This window comes from Paramormyrops kingsleyae, chromosome 1 (genome assembly GCF_048594095.1).
Source record: "Paramormyrops kingsleyae isolate MSU_618 chromosome 1, PKINGS_0.4, whole genome shotgun sequence".
Lineage (NCBI taxonomy): Eukaryota > Metazoa > Chordata > Actinopteri > Osteoglossiformes > Mormyridae > Paramormyrops > Paramormyrops kingsleyae.
The window spans coordinates 44,012,631-44,033,268 of record NC_132797.1 but is presented as its reverse complement, the minus strand read 5'-3'; positions in this window follow the sequence as shown (position 1 = coordinate 44,033,268).

Here is a 20,638-nt window from a genome sequence, read left to right as displayed (position 1 = left end):
ATTTTGTTGAACTACTTCTAATCCTCATTGTGCAAGGCCAGCCTGCATTTGCTGTTAAATGTCTGCATTCTTGGTACAGTGAGCACCTTAGGTCTTTCGAACTGGAGTCCACAAGACATATGATGGTCCTCAACCAACAGGAATGAACAGATTCCTATCCACTAGCAGCATACACTGTTGAGCAAAAGAGATTTGTCACCTTGAAGCGTCACATTCCCCTGCAGGATTAGGTAAATACATAATACATTGACATGTTTAAAAAAATAATTCTTGATTCCTCAATACCGTCAGTGTTCCAAATAGTTTTCACATTTCCCAGGATCATAGTTTAATTTCACTTGTGGTCAGATTTATGTGTGCATGCGTCAAACTGTCATTGGTTTGTATGAGATAAAACTGTAGACAATACAGCAAAATTTACACTCGCTGCGGAAAATGCGACTCTCAGGGAATCGGTTAAAACCCTCACAGATGGCATGACACACCTTGCAGAAGAAAATAAAAAAATAAAAGAAACTGTCATTGACCTCCAGGCCCACAGTATGAGAGACAACTTAGTATTTTCAGGCATCCCGGAGAAAGCAGACGAAGACCCAGAAACAACGATAAAAGAGTTCATTCAAACTCACCCAAAACTTCCAGATGACACAGTGAAAACCATCAACTTCCATCGCGTACACCGTCTAGGAGGGAGGCGACCCGACAGACGCAGACCCAGACCTATCGTGGCCAAATTCGAGCACTTTAAACAGAAAGAACTAGTAAAAAGCCGCGGTCGGGAATTGAAAGGAACGGACTTCAGCATCAACGATCAGTTTCCGAAGGAGATCTTGGAGAGAAGAAAGATCCTGTTCCCGATACGAAAAAAGTTCATCGAAGGAGGCTCCCGTGCTGTCATCGCGGTCGACAAGCTGTACGTTGGAGAACGGCTCTATCGCGACCAGAATTCCACTCCCTGGCTGTTCTGAATCTGCAACAGGTGATCTGTATCCACACCAACCTCTTTTCTTTATTCCTTCCTTTTTACTCACTTTCTCATCAGCACAAAGGTATTACAAATATGTCTACATAGGATAATTATTGCCGGTTTAATAAGCAAAAGGTATCGTCGCTATCTCTATGCTTTTTTATTATTTCTGGTTTTTTTTCTATGTTGATTGTTGTTATTCTGGAATGTTTCTTGGGGACCTGCACTGTTTTAGTTCACGTAAATCTCTTTCCACGTATTTTCTCTTCTTTTTCTGTTATCTTTCTATTATCTCAAATTTTGCCATTTGCTTAATACACAGCATTAATACTGACACAATGTTTACTCAGTACCAACACACACACACAAACATACAACCCAGATATATACATGTCCATCACAGACACATAGGAAAGATACAAACATACAGGTCATGCACAATACACACACACACACGCACGCACGCACGCACACACACGCACACACCTTTAGCGAATATCAAACAACTTAAGTTAATATAAACATGACCACACTGAAATTTGTCACATGGAATGTACGTGGAATTGGCTCCAGGGAAAAGAGGATAAAAATTGCAAATCGGTTAATAGATCTGCAGGCAGACATTGTCCTCCTTCAGGAGACTCATATGGCCAAAACACCTGAACATATACATACCTTCCCACAGTACCCTCACATGTACTCAGCCTGCTACAATTCTAAACAAAGAGGTGTAACCCTATTGATTAATAAAAGTATAAACTTCACTGTTAACAATACTATAACAGATACAGAAGGTAGATTTATTATACTTAATTTATCTATTCAAAATATGGATTTAAGCATTGCTAGTGTTTATGGACCAAATGTTGATGACCCCTCCTTTTTTCATGCTTTCTTCACTTCACTTTCTGTTCATTCGGACTCCACACTTATAATAGGAGGAACTTCAACTTAGTATTGAACCCAGAAATTGACAGGCTCAGCACGGCCATGAGTCAACGGAACTGGCAGTCTGCAGATACTCTTAGACAATACATGAATGATTTTGGTCTTTGCGATGCCTGGCGGTCACATCATCCCACTTCCAGAGATTACACCTTCTTCTCACCAGTACACCACTCACACTCTCGCTTAGATTACTTCCTAATTAGCAGCTCAATGATGAGGAACATCACAGAAACCCAGATACACTCCATCGTTATCAGTGATCACGCACCGGTGTCTCTCTTGCTAGCAAAGGAGAGAGTCACACCACCAATTAGGAACTGGAGATTCAACACATCCTTACTTAAAGAACAAGATTTTATTAATTATTTCAAAAATGAGTGGGCAACATATTTGGATAACAATGACTTACCAGAAGCCTCACCATGTATTCTCTGGGAAGCAGGAAAGGCAGTAATGAGAGGAAAAATAATATCTTACTGTACACATAGAAAAAATTAAGAAAAAACATATGTAGCAGAATTAGAACAGAAGATTAAAATCGCTAGAAACAGCGTATGCTTCCTCGCCGCAAGAGCATATACTTAGCAACCTGAGAAAACTAAAATTAGAATTTAATGATTTAAATGATAAGAAGACACAATTCCTGGTAAACAGATTGCGTTTGGAAAACTTTGAACAAGGCAATAAATCTGGGAAATTCCTTGCTAATCAGTTAAAACTCAATAAATAAAGAACAACAATCTCTTCTATTAAAGACTCGACCGGGAATGTAACTCATGATCCCGAACAAATTAATAAATCTTTTAAAGAATTTTATAAAGCTTTATACTCATCACAGAATAATCCATCTGATGATGAAATCAACAATTTTCTTAGCAATATAAATCTGCCAAAACTAAATGATGAACAAATTAGGGTTCTAGACGCTACTCTATCAATATCTGAATTCAATGAAGCCATACAATTTCTACCAAATAATAAAGCTCCAGGTCCAGATGGTTTCCCAGCAGAATTCTACAAGGTATTTTGGCCAGCGCTAGCACCCGTTTTTATCAGAATGGTTACTCAAATTCAGAACGATCGGTCGCTATCTTCAAACATGAACTCTGCCAACATCAGCTTGCTTCTAAAGCCTGGTAAAGACCTAACACTAACATCCAGCTACCGGCCAATGTCACTGATAAACGTAGATCTCAAAATAATTTGCAAAGCTCTTGCCAAAAGATTAGAAAACGTTACGCCATTCCTTATACATCCCGACCAAACAGGTTTTATCAAGGGTAGACACTCAGCCAATAATACACGTAGATTAATAAATGTTATAGACTACTGCTCCATTAACAAATTAGAAACCACAGTTATCTCTCTAGATGCGGAGAAAGCATTTGACAGAGTCAACTGGAAATTTCTATTTGCAGTTCTACACAAATTTGGATTTGGGTCATCCTTCATAAGCTGGATTAAAACACTATACTGCTCCCCAAATGCATGTGTTAGGACAAACGAATTCATTTCCCCAAGCTTCCGTTTGCAGAGGGGCACCAGGCAGGGCTGCCCACTCTCTCCCTCGCTTTTTGTTATCTTCATTGAGCCACTAGCAGCAGCAATTAGACAAAATGTAGATATTAAAGGAATTCAAACAGAAAAAACAGACCATAAGATAAGCCTTTATGCAGATGACGTTTTACTTTTTCTTAGGAATTCATCAACCTCTCTTCTGAAGACAGTATCACTTATAGATCAGTTCTCTATATCAGACTACTCCATCAACTGGAGCAAATCAACAGTTTTGCCTTTTAATTGCAGTTTCCAAAACACAACTACTACTCCTTTACAGTCAGGCAACCTTAGATACTTAGGCATAAATTTTTCCACCAGGCTTTCAGATCTAGTACAGATCAATCATATTCCTTTGTTAAAAAAGGTGGAAGAGGATCTTGTGCGGTGGAAATCTCTACCTATATCTCTTATTGGAAGAGTTGCCACCATTAAAATGATGGTCCTGCCAAAAATCATTTACTTGTTCTCAATGATCCCTAATAAACCCACTATGGCTTGGTTTAAATCACTAGACTCAAGCATCTCGTCATTTTTATGGAAGAACAAACCGTCACGAATAAGCTTAAAAACTCTGCAAAAAGCCAAAGGTAATGGTGGTCTAGAACTACCAAGTTTATATCACTACTTCTTAGCCAACAGACTGCAGTATATATCAAATTGGATCAAATCAAGCCCGGTAGATAGTCCATGGCTGGACTTAGAACAAGCAATCTGTGGAGAAGTAAAATTGTCTGATTTGCCTTTTATAAGCCCTACCATTAAGCGTTGTAAATGTTTTAAGAGCCTTAGTATTAGCACCTCATTAATAGCCTGGTGGGAATTTTTTTAAATTACAAGGTCTCCACTTATCCCTTGTGAATTGACACCCATTTGGAACAATCCAGATATTTGCCGAAAAAAGATAACATTGAACTTTCCCTTATGGCATGACAAAGGGATTAGAAATCTTGAACATGTTATTCAAAACAGGAAATTTATTTCGTTTGACGAACTAGTCTCAAAATACGGAATTAGCAAGAGTAAATTTCTTGAGTACCAGCAACTGAAGTCCATTATTCAGGCAAGGCTCAATCTTAAAAAGTTTAACTTGGAAATACCTCCATGTGTGCTAGAATTTTTAAATCTTTCTAGCCCCAAATTACTGTCAAAAATGTATAAGTTATTGTCAAAAATGGATGACTCAATTTCCCTTCCAATCTCAAAATGGGAGCAAGATCTATCCATTGATTCAGATCAAAACTTTTGGAAAAAAATATGTTTAAACACCTTCAAAATGACTAAAAACCCAAACTTACAGCTTATACAATACAAAACTCTGCATAGAACTCATTATACAGGACAAAGGATGTTCCAAATGGGCCTCAAACCTATGCACCCACTGCTCAGGTGACTTTGTAGAGAACTACATGCACGCCATATGGTACTGCACCCCAGTTCAGAAGTTCTGGCAAAGGATTTGTGAGGATCTATCAATTGCTATATCCCAACCTCACCTATATTGTGCATTTTAGGTGATGCAAGTATATTAGATATGGAAGAAAATAAAGCGCACATGATCCTTACTGCCTTAGGCATTGCAAAGAAAACTATCTTCAAGAACTGGAAATCAAAAAATAATTTATGTATTACTCAGTATAGAAATTTAATTCTAGACCACATAAATCTGGAGAGAATGTCTAATTCCCTCCAAAAAACTCAATTGGGCAGATTGGATCCTCTCTGGTGTGGGGGTTAGCTCTTGGCGTCGGCACTGCTCCGGGGTGTTGTCGCCGGGGGCCCCCCGGGTCCGCTCCATCCCGTGCCATGGTGGGGAGCTGGGGTGCCTAATGAGCCAGCTTGGTTAGCTGGCTCTCTTCTGCCAGGGGGTAGTGATCACCCCCCTGGTATCATGAATCCCAGCCCCTCTCCCCTCTCACTCACATAACATGCCACGCACACATGTAGGATCTCGGGGTGGGAATGTGCCGCGCACGCTGTGCTGCGCGGCCCTCTGCCTCCCCTTGTTTTAATTGCACTTTAGTCATCACATATCAGTATACACACAGGGCCTTGGGGGGTGGGGGCACTACCTAGACTGGTTGGTGGGTGGGGCCGCTGAGGTGGTCTCACTCACCTCTTCACTGCTGCCCGCCCCTCAATTTTACTTACACCGTATACATTGAGGGTTTTGGTGGGGGGGTGATGAGGAGGAGAGTTGTTTGCAAGCAGTGCTCCTCCGCGCTTCCCCCGTCAATTTTAACTCCATCTTAAGTTTCTCAACAGTCATACTCACTCACTCCTTACACCACATACACTCACCAACACATGCATCCAACACTCCACCTCTCACACAAGTGCGTGGGGGAGGAGAGTGGGCGGGTCTTCCTACACCCCCGCTCCCTGCCCGCGATGGTGGGGGGGCACTCGGGCGGTCGTCCGGCTGGCGGTGCCCTGAGGTTGCGGCTGGCGCTGGGGGGTGGCGTCCGTTCCCCCGCATGGCGGAGGGCGGTCCGGAGTGGATGGGCTTATGTCTTTTTGTCTCTGTGTATGTGTCCGTGTATGTTGTGCGAGTGGATGGTGTATGGCTGAGAGGTGTGTCTACGAGGTGTCTGTGTGGGCAGTGTGGGCCTGGGTCCGAGGCTAGCTGCTCCTTCCTGGGCGCGGCTGCCTCCTTGGCATGGTTGCTGGCCCTCCTCCCCGGGTGGTGGCCTGGGGGGGGCTCGGGCCTCTCCGGCGTGGGTGGGGCTCTCTACCGGGGGCCGGTCGGCTCCCGGCCGCCTGGGGTCCTGGCTCTGGCCCTTGCGGGAGCGGCCGTCCCCCTCGCGGGGTCGGCTGCCTGTTGCCTCTGGTTCTCTGGGGCTCGTGCCCTTTTGGCTGCGGGGGGCTGCGCCTGGGGTCTCCCCCCTCCTCCTCCTGCTGGGGTGGGGACGCGGCTGTCGTGGGAACGTGGGGCCTTGGCTCTTCTGTGCTCTTGGGGGGCTGTGGACGCCTTGGGTCTCCTGGGCCTGTCTCCGCTGGCCTCTGGCTCTTGTGGGGTGGGGTTGCGGCCCCCCGCCCTTGCTATCAAGTACATTCCATGGAGAAATTCACACGCACCCAACACACGTATACGTGTTCACACACATCCCCCACACAGAAGAACACACATGCAAACCCACTTCCACACTCCCTTCCAAGCACATGAAACAATTTTGGATGTCTGTACAGTATATCTGTTTTATTTTCTTTAATTCTGGTTGTGTCTTTGTATTTGTCCATTTTTGGTTGTATTTCAAATGCTGTTTTTTTGTTTTTTTCCTTGATATGTGCTTTTTACGTTACTCTTGTCTTTCTTAGCCTCTCTCCCACTGTTGTCTCCCCCTTTGTTCGTGTTTTTTTTTTTTTTCTCCTCTCTCGCCTCCTTTTTAATCTCTCTCCCTACCCCTTTTCAAAAAAAATAAAATAAATAAATTTACAGCAACAATGGCAAATGTAAATAGCAATCAAAGCCAAGCTATTCTCAAGTGGATGGTGCTGATTTTTCAAGCAGATTTCATGGTGTCAAAAAATGAAGAAAACCAGTGGTATTTTGTAAACTAAAGAAACAATCTTATAAAAACATACAGTATACATAAAAAAATAATATTTTATTGAGATATAATAGAAAAAAAATGTTAAAGTAATATCACATGTTAATATGCAAGTGTTGTTGTTGACCTCTGATTACTTTATGTATTTGTCTTTACTTGCATTAAAATACTAATAATTCTGCATATACTGATTGTACTCAACATAAATTTTAAAAAATGCTTTTAAGTTATCCCTTTGTAATAAGATGTAAATTCATTGTTTTCATGTCTGAATTCAACATAACCTTTTGGGTTTTTTTTTCCTACTACAGATTCAACATGTCCGTCAGACTTCGGGTCATGCTGCAGGAAGAAATTTGCAAGCTTCTCTTGCCCTTGGGAATCCCTCAGACTGGGGGAATTGAAGACTATTTTACAAGAAACATTTGAAATTAAACAAGATTTTACTATTCAGTTTCAGGACCAAGATTTTGATGGTCAGTTTTTTACTTTACTTGAAACTAAGGATATGAAGGACAAAGACACTATCAAGGTGGTTCTTATTGAACCAGTGATCACACTAACATTTGAGGATTGTTTGACTGCAAAAGGAGTCCATTAGAGTGTTGATTCTAGTTTTGTAGAGTCATCAGAGGATAGCTGTTCCACAGCATCAACCATAATTGACATACAGTGCCTACATTCAAACACCGGTCTCCGTGATTCAAACACCAAACATTTAACACGCTGCTTAAACACGAATAAATACGGATAAACCATCAATAACCATCACAACAACAAAGTTTAGTTCTTTGTCTTATGCCCCAAAGGTTCACTACATCGTATTAATCTTTTAACAGGTTCACATTAACTAAACAAACTGCCAGCCTTTTACCGGCGCATAGTGCCTGTCTTAATGCAGAATATAAGGGAGCACACGTAACAAAGTTCAACATTACAGCATAGCAACGGACAAAATTTAAAAAGAGCATCAACTCACCAAGTTGCTGCACACCGGGCTGAAACTACAATCAAACCAGGTACCTACTATTGAGAGACGTATCCATTGTATTTCCTTATAAAAGGTAACCACCGGTCACATGATCTCGCAGCATACACCTTTCTTAAAGTGGTACTACATCGATTAGATCTAACAGCATCTAGCTTTCACAACCAAACAAACATACACACTAGGGTGACCACCTAATCCATGTCAGGAGGGACACTATGAGCTACAACAGGATTTGTAAACTACCATTTCATACATTTCAATTAAAAGGACCAGGATTTCACTTAAGAACTGGGTTCTTGCCGTATGCTGATTGGTCAGTCTCCTATAATCAGTAATGTGTCAGTAATGTTAATGCAAAACAGCTGGATGAGTCTTTCAATCTAGGAACTAACCAAACGCTTTCAGTTTTAAAGTAGTTCGTAAAAGCTGAAGTAGCTCATAGTGTCCCTCCTGACATGGATTAGGTGGTCACCCTAATACACACAAAGTCATGAAACATCAAAGATCAACAAATATACAAATAATACAACATTCTGCAAGCTGCAAATGAAGCTTACAGTAAGGACGGAACCTTACTCAACAATCCTGCAGTAAAATCCAACATTCTGGACAAACTAGCAGATAGCATCTTTGTTTACATTGCCTATCCTTCCCAAGCACAAAGGGAGCAGGTTGCCGAGGCCCTGGTTACAAAGCACCTATGTGTAGGATCACACATGCACATATCACAGGGCCTAAATTCCAGGTGGCCTGAGACAAGGCCGAGCCTGGTACGAGAGGCACCAAAGGGGGGTTACACACACAAACACACACACACAGATAACCAGGGAGGCTAGCACTCCAACTTTTATTGCCCAAAGATTTAGGGACCTACAGACAAGCAGAGTGGAATTCACGGACAGGGGTCCCTCGACTTGGCACCCAACCCCCTCCACATACACTCTGCCTTACATTTCACTCACCCAACAGACAAACACCCTAAAGGAAGTTTCATTTAAGTTTGGCTTTTGTATACCCTGTATATTGATTTACTCACGACTACTAGTCTCAATATACAGATACGTTATGTTTGTATGTGTCCTAACTTTTAGAGAGTCTTCTGTGTTAAAAACCCCCCCTTCTCTTCCAACATTCCTTTGTGGTCCTTATCTGATCTTGGTGGACAGTCACCAAGTTTCTTTGTTTCTACCATGCTATGTTAAAAGAACTGAATTAAGGTGTATCTTATCCATTCTGGAGAAGATGAATTGGCACGAGCCACACAAAACAAAATATGTTGTTTCCAGATGTGCAACTTATATTGATATTACCACAAACTAACGGCCACGCCTATCTATGGATAAGATGTGCTGTTTGTAATAGGAATATTCGATGTAATATCCGCACAAAGTGTAACATCTGTTGAGGTGCAACCCAAAACCCCTGTATCCTATACTGATGTGAATCAGTCACATAGATACAATAATTAATTGTTTAATCAATTAATGCAGATGGTATGAGGTATGTACCTGTGAAGCTGGTATGGCATGTTTGGTATCAAACTGATTGTTAATCACCCCTGATTCCAAATCTGGTCAGTGATTACCATAAAAGTGGATGTATCAAAAGTTATAACAGCTTAATGAAAATCATCAGTAAAGGTAGAATCAGGCGGGCCATAAATCTCAAAAGGACTGATACAGACCCCCTTCCGAAAGCCCGCCAAATGGATGGCCAGCCATTGGGCCAGGAGTCGAATTCCTGGTCATCCCTATTCATGAACTTTAGACCATAAAAATCTAGCACCTCAGAACAAAGGCGAGCAGAGAACAACCAGCAGCAGAGCAGAACAACCGCCAGCCGGCGCAGAGAAAACCATCCGCCCGAAGGAGAACATCAGCCCGGGAGAAGAGAAACCCACAAGAAGCCCTCCGGTGAAGGCCCAGCTGAACAGAGAACAGCACCCAAGACAAAGCTTCACCAGGAGAGAGAATCTAAAGGGACTCCACTCCACTGCTCCAAACGCCGCGCCTTCCTGAGTGCCATCAGCTCAGCAGCTCTGCCATCAACTGCCAAGACCCCCCCCCCCCACTCTTCAACCAAGTAAACCAACTTCCTTTCATTCTAACAACTTAAGCTGTTCTGTTTAACCTGCTATAAGACTTTAGGGTCGTGTTTCCACAAACTATGCTTGCTTTGCAGAACAGTATTTCCCATTTCAGGTTACTCATTTAAATCCGGTCATTGCATTTTCATAATTACATTGTTTGTTTATTCCGTTATTTCGTGTTTGTTGTTTGTGTTAGGTGTAATGTCTGTCTTATGTCAGTTGTAGTGTTAGCTAGGAATAAATGCATGTCTTTTTCACAACTTTAGCCTCCGTCATTGTGTGTCTCATAATAAGTTCCTGCCATTGTGCGATCTTGCTACACGCTCTGAACCTCAAACTCGCCTGAAACATCGCGAGACTCTCTCTCATTGGCCGTGAGGGGAGCTTCGCTACCAATCGTGTACATTACCTGGTGATGCAGTTCGCTGGACGAGCCTTCTAACCCAGGTTACTAAGCGATACTGGTAATTAGTGAATCCCATTTAAGTCTCACATTAACAGACTCACACGGATACCGCAATTGAGTTTGGAGGAGCCGACCATTCGGCATAACAATTGATTAATAATCAGCATTAAATAATAATTAATTAAACTTTAATTAATTCAAACATATTGGTGGAGAATATTAAAATTTATTTGAGCTATTAATTCCTACATTAATGGTGGAGAACGCGGGCACAAGGTTCAAACTTTTTAAGAGCACACAATTTAAACTTTTTATGACCGAACGTGCAGTTGAATAAGCGCTACTGTGAACAGGTTGCAAAGTTGAGGATTAATTGCACTCACGGCAGTCCGAAGGCATTTAAACGGGATTATACGGGCTTATTATTTTTTATTTCTATTATTAGTAGTTATTTTCTTTTGTTTTATTTTCGGTTATTTTATTTTAGGTTTCATTCGTTTTAAACTGCAGTAAATTTAAACCCTATATCTGACGAGATTCTCAGGTATAGCGCGTTGTTTCCAGGACGATTCGGACGAGTTTCTCCGTTTCTATAAATCCTGGCAGAGATCTCTCTTTCTATTAGCGAACAGGAATTCTTGTTAAGAGGATCTAACCTGAATTCTGTTGCTTTTGTACTCCCTGAGATAAGACCGATAGCTTAGCTACCTATCAGGATCTTTCTCGTATGTGTGTGCCTGCTTTAGACAAAGCAAGTTTAACACCACTTTGCGCTGTGAGCCAAGTGTGTGTGTTATTTAGAATTTGGGAGTCTCCAGTGCTTGAGACCCGCTGTGGTTAAGCACCATTTGCGACGAGATATAGTGCACTCGCTATTTAGATCCGTCGCCGTAACGCGAGCGCTGTCTCGCTTCAGCAATTATTTTAAGGGGTTTTAAACTGCGCAAGACGCAGAAGTTAGCCGCAAGCGGCGTGTGCATACGTTAAAAGTGTATGTCACTCATCTAGCGTCGGCAATCGCCTAGCAACCGTCTTGGTTACGAGGGCAGTCAGCGAACGCCACTCTAACCACTTAAAGGTCAGAGCCCTGAAGGCCTGCCTGACGTCATTTGTTTTTTTCTCCTGGGTCACCAGTGACCCCACCCCTTAGGCTCACGTACCTGGGACCCCCCCACAAAGGGAGCAACGTCCCATTGAGCCTCTAGTGGTCAGGCATTGAACTACCACTCCATTTCGAAATTGCGCCTCTAGTGGTCAGGCATTGAACTACCACTCCATTTCGAAATTGCGCCTCTAGTGGTCAGGCATTGGACTACCACTCCATTTCGAAATTGCGCCTCTAGTGGTCAACCATAGCAGTGTAACAACATCTGAGTTGGGTCTCTAGTGGTCAACACCGGTAATACCAACACACATAATTGGACACACAGGTTCTTGCCTGAAAGCAGGAATCAACTTCACAGACCAAATCGATTAGATCACAACACATTAACATCTAATTAGGTTATTGCTGCATAACTAATTGATGTTTACAATTAAACAATAAGAAACAATTAATTTGGTTTGATTTCTGTTTTACCTTTTTGATTTATTTTAGGTTTTATTTCAATTTATGCTTTCATTCACTCTCTCTCCCCCAACAAGGAGACTTGCATAGAAGTTCAACCATTATTAATAACAGTAAACCAGTTACACATCAGGGAGGCATTGAGGTTTTGGACGTGATCAGTTGAGCTTTTCCTGTGCTGGGTGCTTACCATTCGCTCTCTGTTGGTTGAGCTTTGCCTGTGGCTCTGCTGTCACTGCTTACGATCGTACAGTTTGTCAGAACCGAAGGGAAGTTCTCAGCAATTGGACGCCCAAAAGCGCGCCAGCTGGGCTGCACCCGCTGACTCATTAAGGGCAAGGTTGGCAGGTATCTCGGGAGGTCATTACAAGTTTGAGCAGGACCTCGTCTAGGGCGAAGTTCAGGAGAACAGCCCTAGCTTGGACTCTCAATCGGTTGGGTGACACCCGAGTGCCGTTGCGCCGTCTCTTGTTCGAGTCAGGGCCAAAAGTGCGCCCGATAAGCTGAGCCCCACCTGGGTTGTTTCAGTTGTGCGTACAGAACACCCCCTTCCAAGTTGACATTGCTGGGGATCGGGGGAGTGGGAGCTGGACTTGGGCCTGCTTGGCTGGGATTGAGCTTGTGGGACGTGCCCTACTCAGGAGGGACACCTGACAGCGTTCAAGCCTCTCTAACTGCATGACTAGCTAAACACCGCAACACCTCATATAGGGACACATAAAGCAGAACCTGCTAGTGGTCCCCCTTCTGGTCAAAGCGGAGTTGTACAACAGAGCCCAACCCAGGGGTAATCTGATCTGCAACAGCAAGCTACGTTTGAATGCAGTCCCATTGGTTTGAAGCTGTTATTTCTCATTTCCTGTTCCCAACTTCTCCTGTGGTCTTCTGACACTGTCAATAGCCACAGATCTGCAATTTCCAGGATAAGGCTTTATTCTTTCCCCCTCACTAGGGCATCTCTCAGGCCCTAGAGTAACTCACACTGTTCTAACCTGCAACAACTTCTCCCAGGGAACAATTTTTGTTTGTTTATTTTGTCGTGGGTAACTATTCCCGTGGTTCACTACACCCTTCCAGTTACCCATTGACAGGCCCCAAGTTCTACTTTATTTTATTTTGTTGGTTTAATTTGTTCGCCCAGATTTAGGTGTCAAGCCACCCACCTAGGCAACACCCAGCTTGAGTAATAGATTTCTGCGGCCACCCTCCTGTTGACCGAGTCACAATGACCCACATGGAAAGCCCACTGGACCAGTGGAAAGATTTTGGTGTCTGGTCTGAAGATGTGACTCCCAACTTGCCGCCCGGTCATGTCAATCTCACATGGTCCAAAGAAGCTGACCAAATTGAGGACGACATTGCCGAACTTATGGACATGCCACCCACTCAGAAATGCGGGAGTAAAGAGCTAACCAAAATACTCGGCTCCCTCGCACACAAACTACTAGCCAGGCTGAAGATGAATGAAGAGGGAATGTCCCGTCTCCAGCAAAGGGTGCAAGCACTCCAACAGCAGGAGGAAAACACCCAACGACTACTGGCAGAGACACAGAGAGATGCCGCCCAGGCCCAGCATCACATTGGGAATCTGGAGCAAGAACTCCAAAAGAGAAGCTCTCCACCCCATGAGGAGGAGGAGACGGAAGAAGGCGAGATGCCTCACACCAGCAAAAAGCTTCAACATGCCCTGGAAGAGCTCAGAGCTGAAGCTGACCAGCAAAAACAGCAAGCCAGAGCCACCAGAGAAAACCTCAAAGCCAGACTGGACCAGGCCGACACCCTGCTGGACAGAGCCCACGCGGAGCTCAAGAAAAAGGATGGTCGGATCCAGGCCCTGGAAAACCATCTGGATGAGGCACAGAGACGCCTGCACAAGCTGAATCACCAACTGATCAGTTCCCAAGAACAGCTCACCGAGGCCAGAACGAAACATTGGGCTGACGCAGAAGAGATTGACCAGCTGAGACGGGGACTGAAGCAAGCATATGAGGTGAAGTCAGAATTTGGAACATCCTACGATTCAGTGATGGCACCGACTTCCTCTCCAACAATGCTGTCTCCCCCAAGGCACTCAGACTGCGCTCAAGGGACCTCTCACTGGGACAAGGTACCGCCTTGCCCAACACCGGACCTTGAGGAACCAAGAACCCAGAAGGTCTCTCTCAGAGAAGACACCACGGATGGAACAGGCCTACCAAAGCGAACGTTACACCAGCACCAGGCTACCACAAAGGAGCTTGATAAAGTAGCTCGGAATATCAACACGTTCACCCCGAATCCCAGAGGAGGCCACGACATTCATGCCTACCTCCAAGATATTGACTTCCACCTCCAAAGACTGGACAATGTGACCAATGAGGACAGAGTCTACCTCATCAGGATCACATCTAGCCTGGAGGTCCGCAGCTTCTTGGATCGACAACCTAGTCGAATCAAAGCCAACGCCATGCTGCTACACGAAGCACTGACTCGGGAGTTTGCTGACCCTGAGTCAGAACAAGGTATCGCCGTCGCCTTCGATGTTAAACAGAGCAGACAAGAAGCTCCCCAAGCCTACTACAATCGCCTTCGTCGGGCATATTTTGGGTCCAGAAATGAGCCAGACATGGAAGAAGATGCGAACTTCAAGGCTCTCTTCCTTCGGAACCTCCACCCAACCATTAACCACTACCTGGGGCTCATGGCTTGTCCCCGCACCATGACAAGTCAACAACTGCGAGACCTGGCGATCAAGGCGTACCACAAACAAAGAACAGCAGCTGAGAAGGCAACCAAGGCTCCGGCAGTGCTGAACCTTAGCACTACAGATCCCAACCTAGCGTTGGAAGGTGGCCACCCTCCTCATCAACCACCAATCCATGACCGAGGTTGGAGAGCAGCAAGCCACAGTGAGCGTTACCCTGGTGCGCCCCCACAGCAGTCAAAGACTCAGCCAGACTGGTGGGAGACACGGCGCTATCCTAACAAGGGTAAGCTAAGACCAATGGAGCCATGGAACAAGTGGAGAGACCGACAGGGAAACCAGTTTCCTAAGCTAAGCTCTCCCCCAAGTTCCCGACGGAATCCACCACAGAATTGGCAAGACAGAAGGAGAGGTTACGATCCAGACTCGAGGCCTGGACGAACCAAGGAAGAAGAGGAGTCTAATCTACTACAGTTGCTGCGTGATTTCTTTACTCAGCATCCCCTCAAAGGTCAAGAGGACTTTCAGAAGAAAGTTCCAAAATGACTAGGACGGAAGCACAAATCACGCAGGACCCCACAACCCTCACCTGAACCCACACCAGACAATGCCTATAAACTCCCTCAGAGGTCAGCCCCAAATGACACTCAACAGTCATCGGCCTTCCCTACCAGAGATAATGGAACAACTGAAGAAGTCCCACCTCAATTAGAAAGTGCTACTGACTCATGCCCGGTAAGAGCACCTGATGTTGCCGTCACCAACACAGAGCTTGATCAAGGGGATGAGCCCCCGCCGGTGCCCGGCAGCACTGTCCTGGTTGTGTGCCTTGACTCAGAGCACCAATCTGACTGTGGCGATGCCTCACCATTTCCTGGCCAGGCCCCTGTGCCACAGCTTCTGGGTGACCTGATGGAAAGGGGGGTAGCCAAGAAATTCTACCTCTCCATCACCCTGGAAGATGTTCTCACCCTCGAGGCCCTCATCGACACTGCAGCAGACATTACCCTCATGTCAGCCAGTCACTTCTACCAGGTGCAGCACCTAGCCGCCCAGAAGAACAAAACCCTCCAGCCGAGGAAATGCTCTTTGGATGTGCAGGCATATTCACCAGTGGGCACCAGGATGGATCACATGATCCCCCTCAATTTGTCCATCGGCCCCATGAATGTAATGCACCCTGTATACATTTCCCAACTTGAGTCCATTCCATTCCTCATTGGGAAAGATTTGCTGAACCGGTTCGAGCCATTGTTAGACTTCCAACGTCTGAAAATTTGGGCTCAAGTTAGAGAACCGCTGCCACTGTGGACACCTGACACAGCCACATGGGAATGTCAAACCCTGGCTGTCTCCTCGGACCTCACTCCACACCATGGAGAGAATGCAGCAGGAGATCAGTGTCTTGACACAAGAGACCCATACCAGCATCATGACTCCTTCCTGTGCAGGCAGGACCCTACCCTGGGATCCTTCTGCCCCAAGATCGGGAAATGCATGTGGCTCCAAGGCATGGAAGTCACAGATGTGGTCATGACCATGGAGGTAGAAGAGTCACCAGTGACAAAAGAGACTGTATGTCATGTGGAGCTTGCTGACGACCAACACCTGACAATCCATGCCATAACTGCCCAGCCTGACGCAGTACAGTCACCCAGCTGCCACAGCTATTCTCAAGAGGGACCAGCGGCACCCAACATTGTGGACACGTCCACACCAATGGAACTGTCGCGACACCACTACTTTGAGGAAAATGTCTGTCAAGACATGATCACCATTTATGTAGATGGGTGCTCATTCAAACATCAGGGGACCCTGAAAGCTGGAGCTGGCATTCTGTGGCTCAATGACGACCCTGTCCCACCACAACAGCTCAAGCTTGGTCCTCACACGTCACAGTACGCAGAGCTGGCAGCAATCTTAATCACCCTGGAGATGGCCTCCGAACGTGAAGTAAAGGACCTGCTGATCTGCAAAGACTTCAGCTATGCACGTCTCAGCTTCATGTGCCATCTCCCTCACTGGACACGAAATGGCTTCAAGACATCAGGGAACAAGCCGGTCAAACACAAAGACCTCCTCCATACGTGCGATGCTCTGATTACCGCACGAAACACGCAGATTTACTGGAAGAAGGTTTGTGGTCATTCCAGACTCCCAGAACTGGACAAGACGTACAATGACCACACTGATGCACTCGCTAAAGCAGGAGCACTGCATGGTGACTGTCCCCTCCCACCCACCCATGCTGTCCAGGTCGTCACCTGCAGCCACAGCCGAGCACCTACCTCGATGCCAGAGGCCTCACTGCTAGAACTTTCCCTTCAGGTCTCCAACTCTGGCATCGTCTCTCTCCAGCCCACTGATGCTGTGTTCAATAAGGTCTGCGATCACCTCCGCGACCTCTCGGCTAACTCGATCTCCACAACTGATCAGGCATCCCTTCCTGACCTCCATCACCTGATGATGGCTTTACTCTTTCTTCATCTCGTCGAGGGCGTACCTCTTGATGTCCCTGATGCCCACACTTCACCACAGCTCGTGGTCCCTCAGGCACAAAGGGGGGTCATGCTACTGTACGCCCACGACGCACCCTGTGCAGGACACCGCAATGCCAAAACAACCTACGAGGCACTTAGTCAAGTAGCCTACTGGCCTAACATGCGACAAGATGTAACAGAATATGTGAAAGGATGTCTGGTCTGCTGCCAATTTCAACCAGCAAACCCAAACCACAAGGCACCTCTGCAGCGACGGGGTATCAATTTCCCATGGTCAGATCTACAGATTGACTGGGTAGGACCCCTGACGAGATCAGCTCACGGAAACAAATACTTCCTCACAGTCACCTGTCAGTTTACTATGTGGGTAGAATGCCTCCCGGCACCCAACGACACAGCCCAGACAACGGCATATCTGCTCACGAACCATGTGTTCTCCAGGTTTGGCCTCCCACTGAAAGTCAACTCAGACCGAGGCACCCACTTCACAACCGAAGTGATGCAGGACATCTGGAAACTGTTGGGGATCAAAACCCAGTTCCACATCAGCCACCATCCTATGGCATCCGGCCAAGTAGAACGGACCAACCGAACCGTCGTCGGTATGCTCAAGAAATATGTGGCATCCAATCAGAAAGATTGGGATGTGAAATTGCCTCTGGTGCTCATGGCAATCAGAGCCACACCCCACAAGTCCACAGGAGTGTCCCCCTTCGAACTGATGACAGGACGACAAATGACACTCCCTCTCCACCTGCTCTACCAACCTGGTGACAACAATCTCATCACAGCCTACACCACACAACAATATCTGGACAGCCTGCACCAGCATTTGAGAGCTTCCTTTGCATTCGCCCAACAAAACCTGCAAAGAACCGCAGAGGGCAGGAAAGCCTACTATGACCAGAAAACCTCACAAGATGAACTCCAAGTGGGAGACAAAATCTGGTACTATAGGTTTGTGCAACCAAACTCAGCACAAAGACTTTCCAGGAAGCTTCTACCACGCTGGTCAGGACCACATGAGATCGTGGACAAACTGTCACCTGTGGCTTACCGAATCCGAACCAACAAAGGCACCCACGAAACATGCCTCAAGTGGGTTCATCGGAATCAAATCAAGAAACACCAAGCCCAGAGAAAGCCTGAAACACCCACCAACCAGTCTTCTCAAGACGAAGCCAGCAGCTTGGAATAAACCACATTCCAACCAAAAGAAAGACATCTTTTCAGTCTGAAATCTCCCCAAACTCCCAAGGAGAAAGACCAAAGAGAAAGGGGAGGAAAGATGGTCACAGATAGGGTAGATTAAGGTGGTGGGCCTGACTACTGATATCTGGGTGACCTTTTCAGTTTTTGCCGTACTTATCTGTTTCTTTCTTTTGATAGCTTTTCATTTTATTTTGGTTGTTGTTTTTGGTAAGGACCTGGGGTGGCTCACGCGTGCCCGGGAAATTACTGAAGAGGATCCGGTTTTGCAATTTTCTTTGTCCCGTTTATTTCTTTGCAATTGTTCTCTGGCCGAGAATTGTTGCCCACTATTTCTTTCTCCTGTTCCTTTTGCACCGGTGTGCACAACATTCCGAGTCTCGACTCACCCCCTCAATCCTAATCTGGTCTTTATTTTCTACCCCCTATTACTAGGATGATGCTGCCCCCGCTACTAGCGTTACTCTGGCTAGGAGGCTGAGGCTCCAGTCTGACACGGCGTTCCCTGGGCCTCCGCCTAGCACCATCGTCCGGGGACAGCCCGGTCTCTTGATTACTAACTGTTGTACCCACACAGAAAGAGTATTCGTCGGACGATGTCAACTGAGCCATTACCTGCCCGAGAGACGCCAAACTAGTGGGACAGGTGTCAGATGGACTCAGGAGGCCCTGCATCATGCTGCCGCTGACACTACCCACAGGTTGGAGCAGTAACCCAACGACCGTGACCCAAGCTGAGTCCAATCGATGGCCCAAGAGGCTCCTGAGCACCCGGCTGGGAGCTGCAGCAGCCGTTGGCAACCTGTTCGACATAAGATTCACCACTCCTCGCGGTCCCAGAAGCCAGGCGCCAGCCCCTGCGCCTCCTCCCTGTCCATCCTGTCACTGTGCCACCCAGAGTGCCAAACAATGGGATGTCAACAATGCCTCGTTGCATGGTGGTGATCCTGTTTCAACTTCCGTCGCCTGAATGATGGCAATGCCATCATCAGCCGAAAGGGGGGATATGTAGGATCACACATGCACATATCACAGGGCCTAAATTCCAGGTGGCCTGAGACAAGGCCGAGCCTGGTACGAGAGGCACCAAAGGGGGGTTACACACACAAACACACACACACAGATAACCAGGGAGGCTAGCACTCCAACTTTTATTGCCCAAAGATTTAGGGACCTACAGACAAGCAGAGTGGAATTCACGGACAGGGGTCCCTCGACTTGGCACCCAACCCCCTCCACATACACTCTGCCTTACATTTCACTCACCCAACAGACAAACACCCTAAAGGAAGTTTCATTTAAGTTTGGCTTTTGTATACCCTGTATATTGATTTACTCACGACTACTAGTCTCAATATACAGATACGTTATGTTTGTATGTGTCCTAACTTTTAGAGAGTCTTCTGTGTTAAAAACCCCCCCTTCTCTTCCAACATTCCTTTGTGGTCCTTATCTGATCTTGGTGGACAGTCACCAAGTTTCTTTGTTTCTACCATGCTATGTTAAAAGAACTGAATTAAGGTGTATCTTATCCATTCTGGAGAAGATGAATTGGCACGAGCCACACAAAACAAAATATGTTGTTTCCAGATGTGCAACTTATATTGATATTACCACAAACTAACGGCCACGCCTATCTATGGATAAGATGTGCTGTTTGTAATAGGAATATTCGATGTAATATCCGCACAAAGTGTAACATCTGTTGAGGTGCAACCCAAAACCCCTGTATCCTATACTGATGTGAATCAGTCACATAGATACAATAATTAATTGTTTAATCAATTAATGCAGATGGTATGAGGTATGTACCTGTGAAGCTGGTATGGCATGTTTGGTATCAAACTGATTGTTAATCACCCCTGATTCCAAATCTGGTCAGTGATTACCATAAAAGTGGATGTATCAAAAGTTATAACAGCTTAATGAAAATCATCAGTAAAGGTAGAATCAGGCGGGCCATAAATCTCAAAAGGACTGATACAGACCCCCTTCCGAAAGCCCGCCAAATGGATGGCCAGCCATTGGGCCAGGAGTCGAATTCCTGGTCATCCCTATTCATGAACTTTAGACCATAAAAATCTAGCACCTCAGAACAAAGGCGAGCAGAGAACAACCAGCAGCAGAGCAGAACAACCGCCAGCCGGCGCAGAGAAAACCATCCGCCCG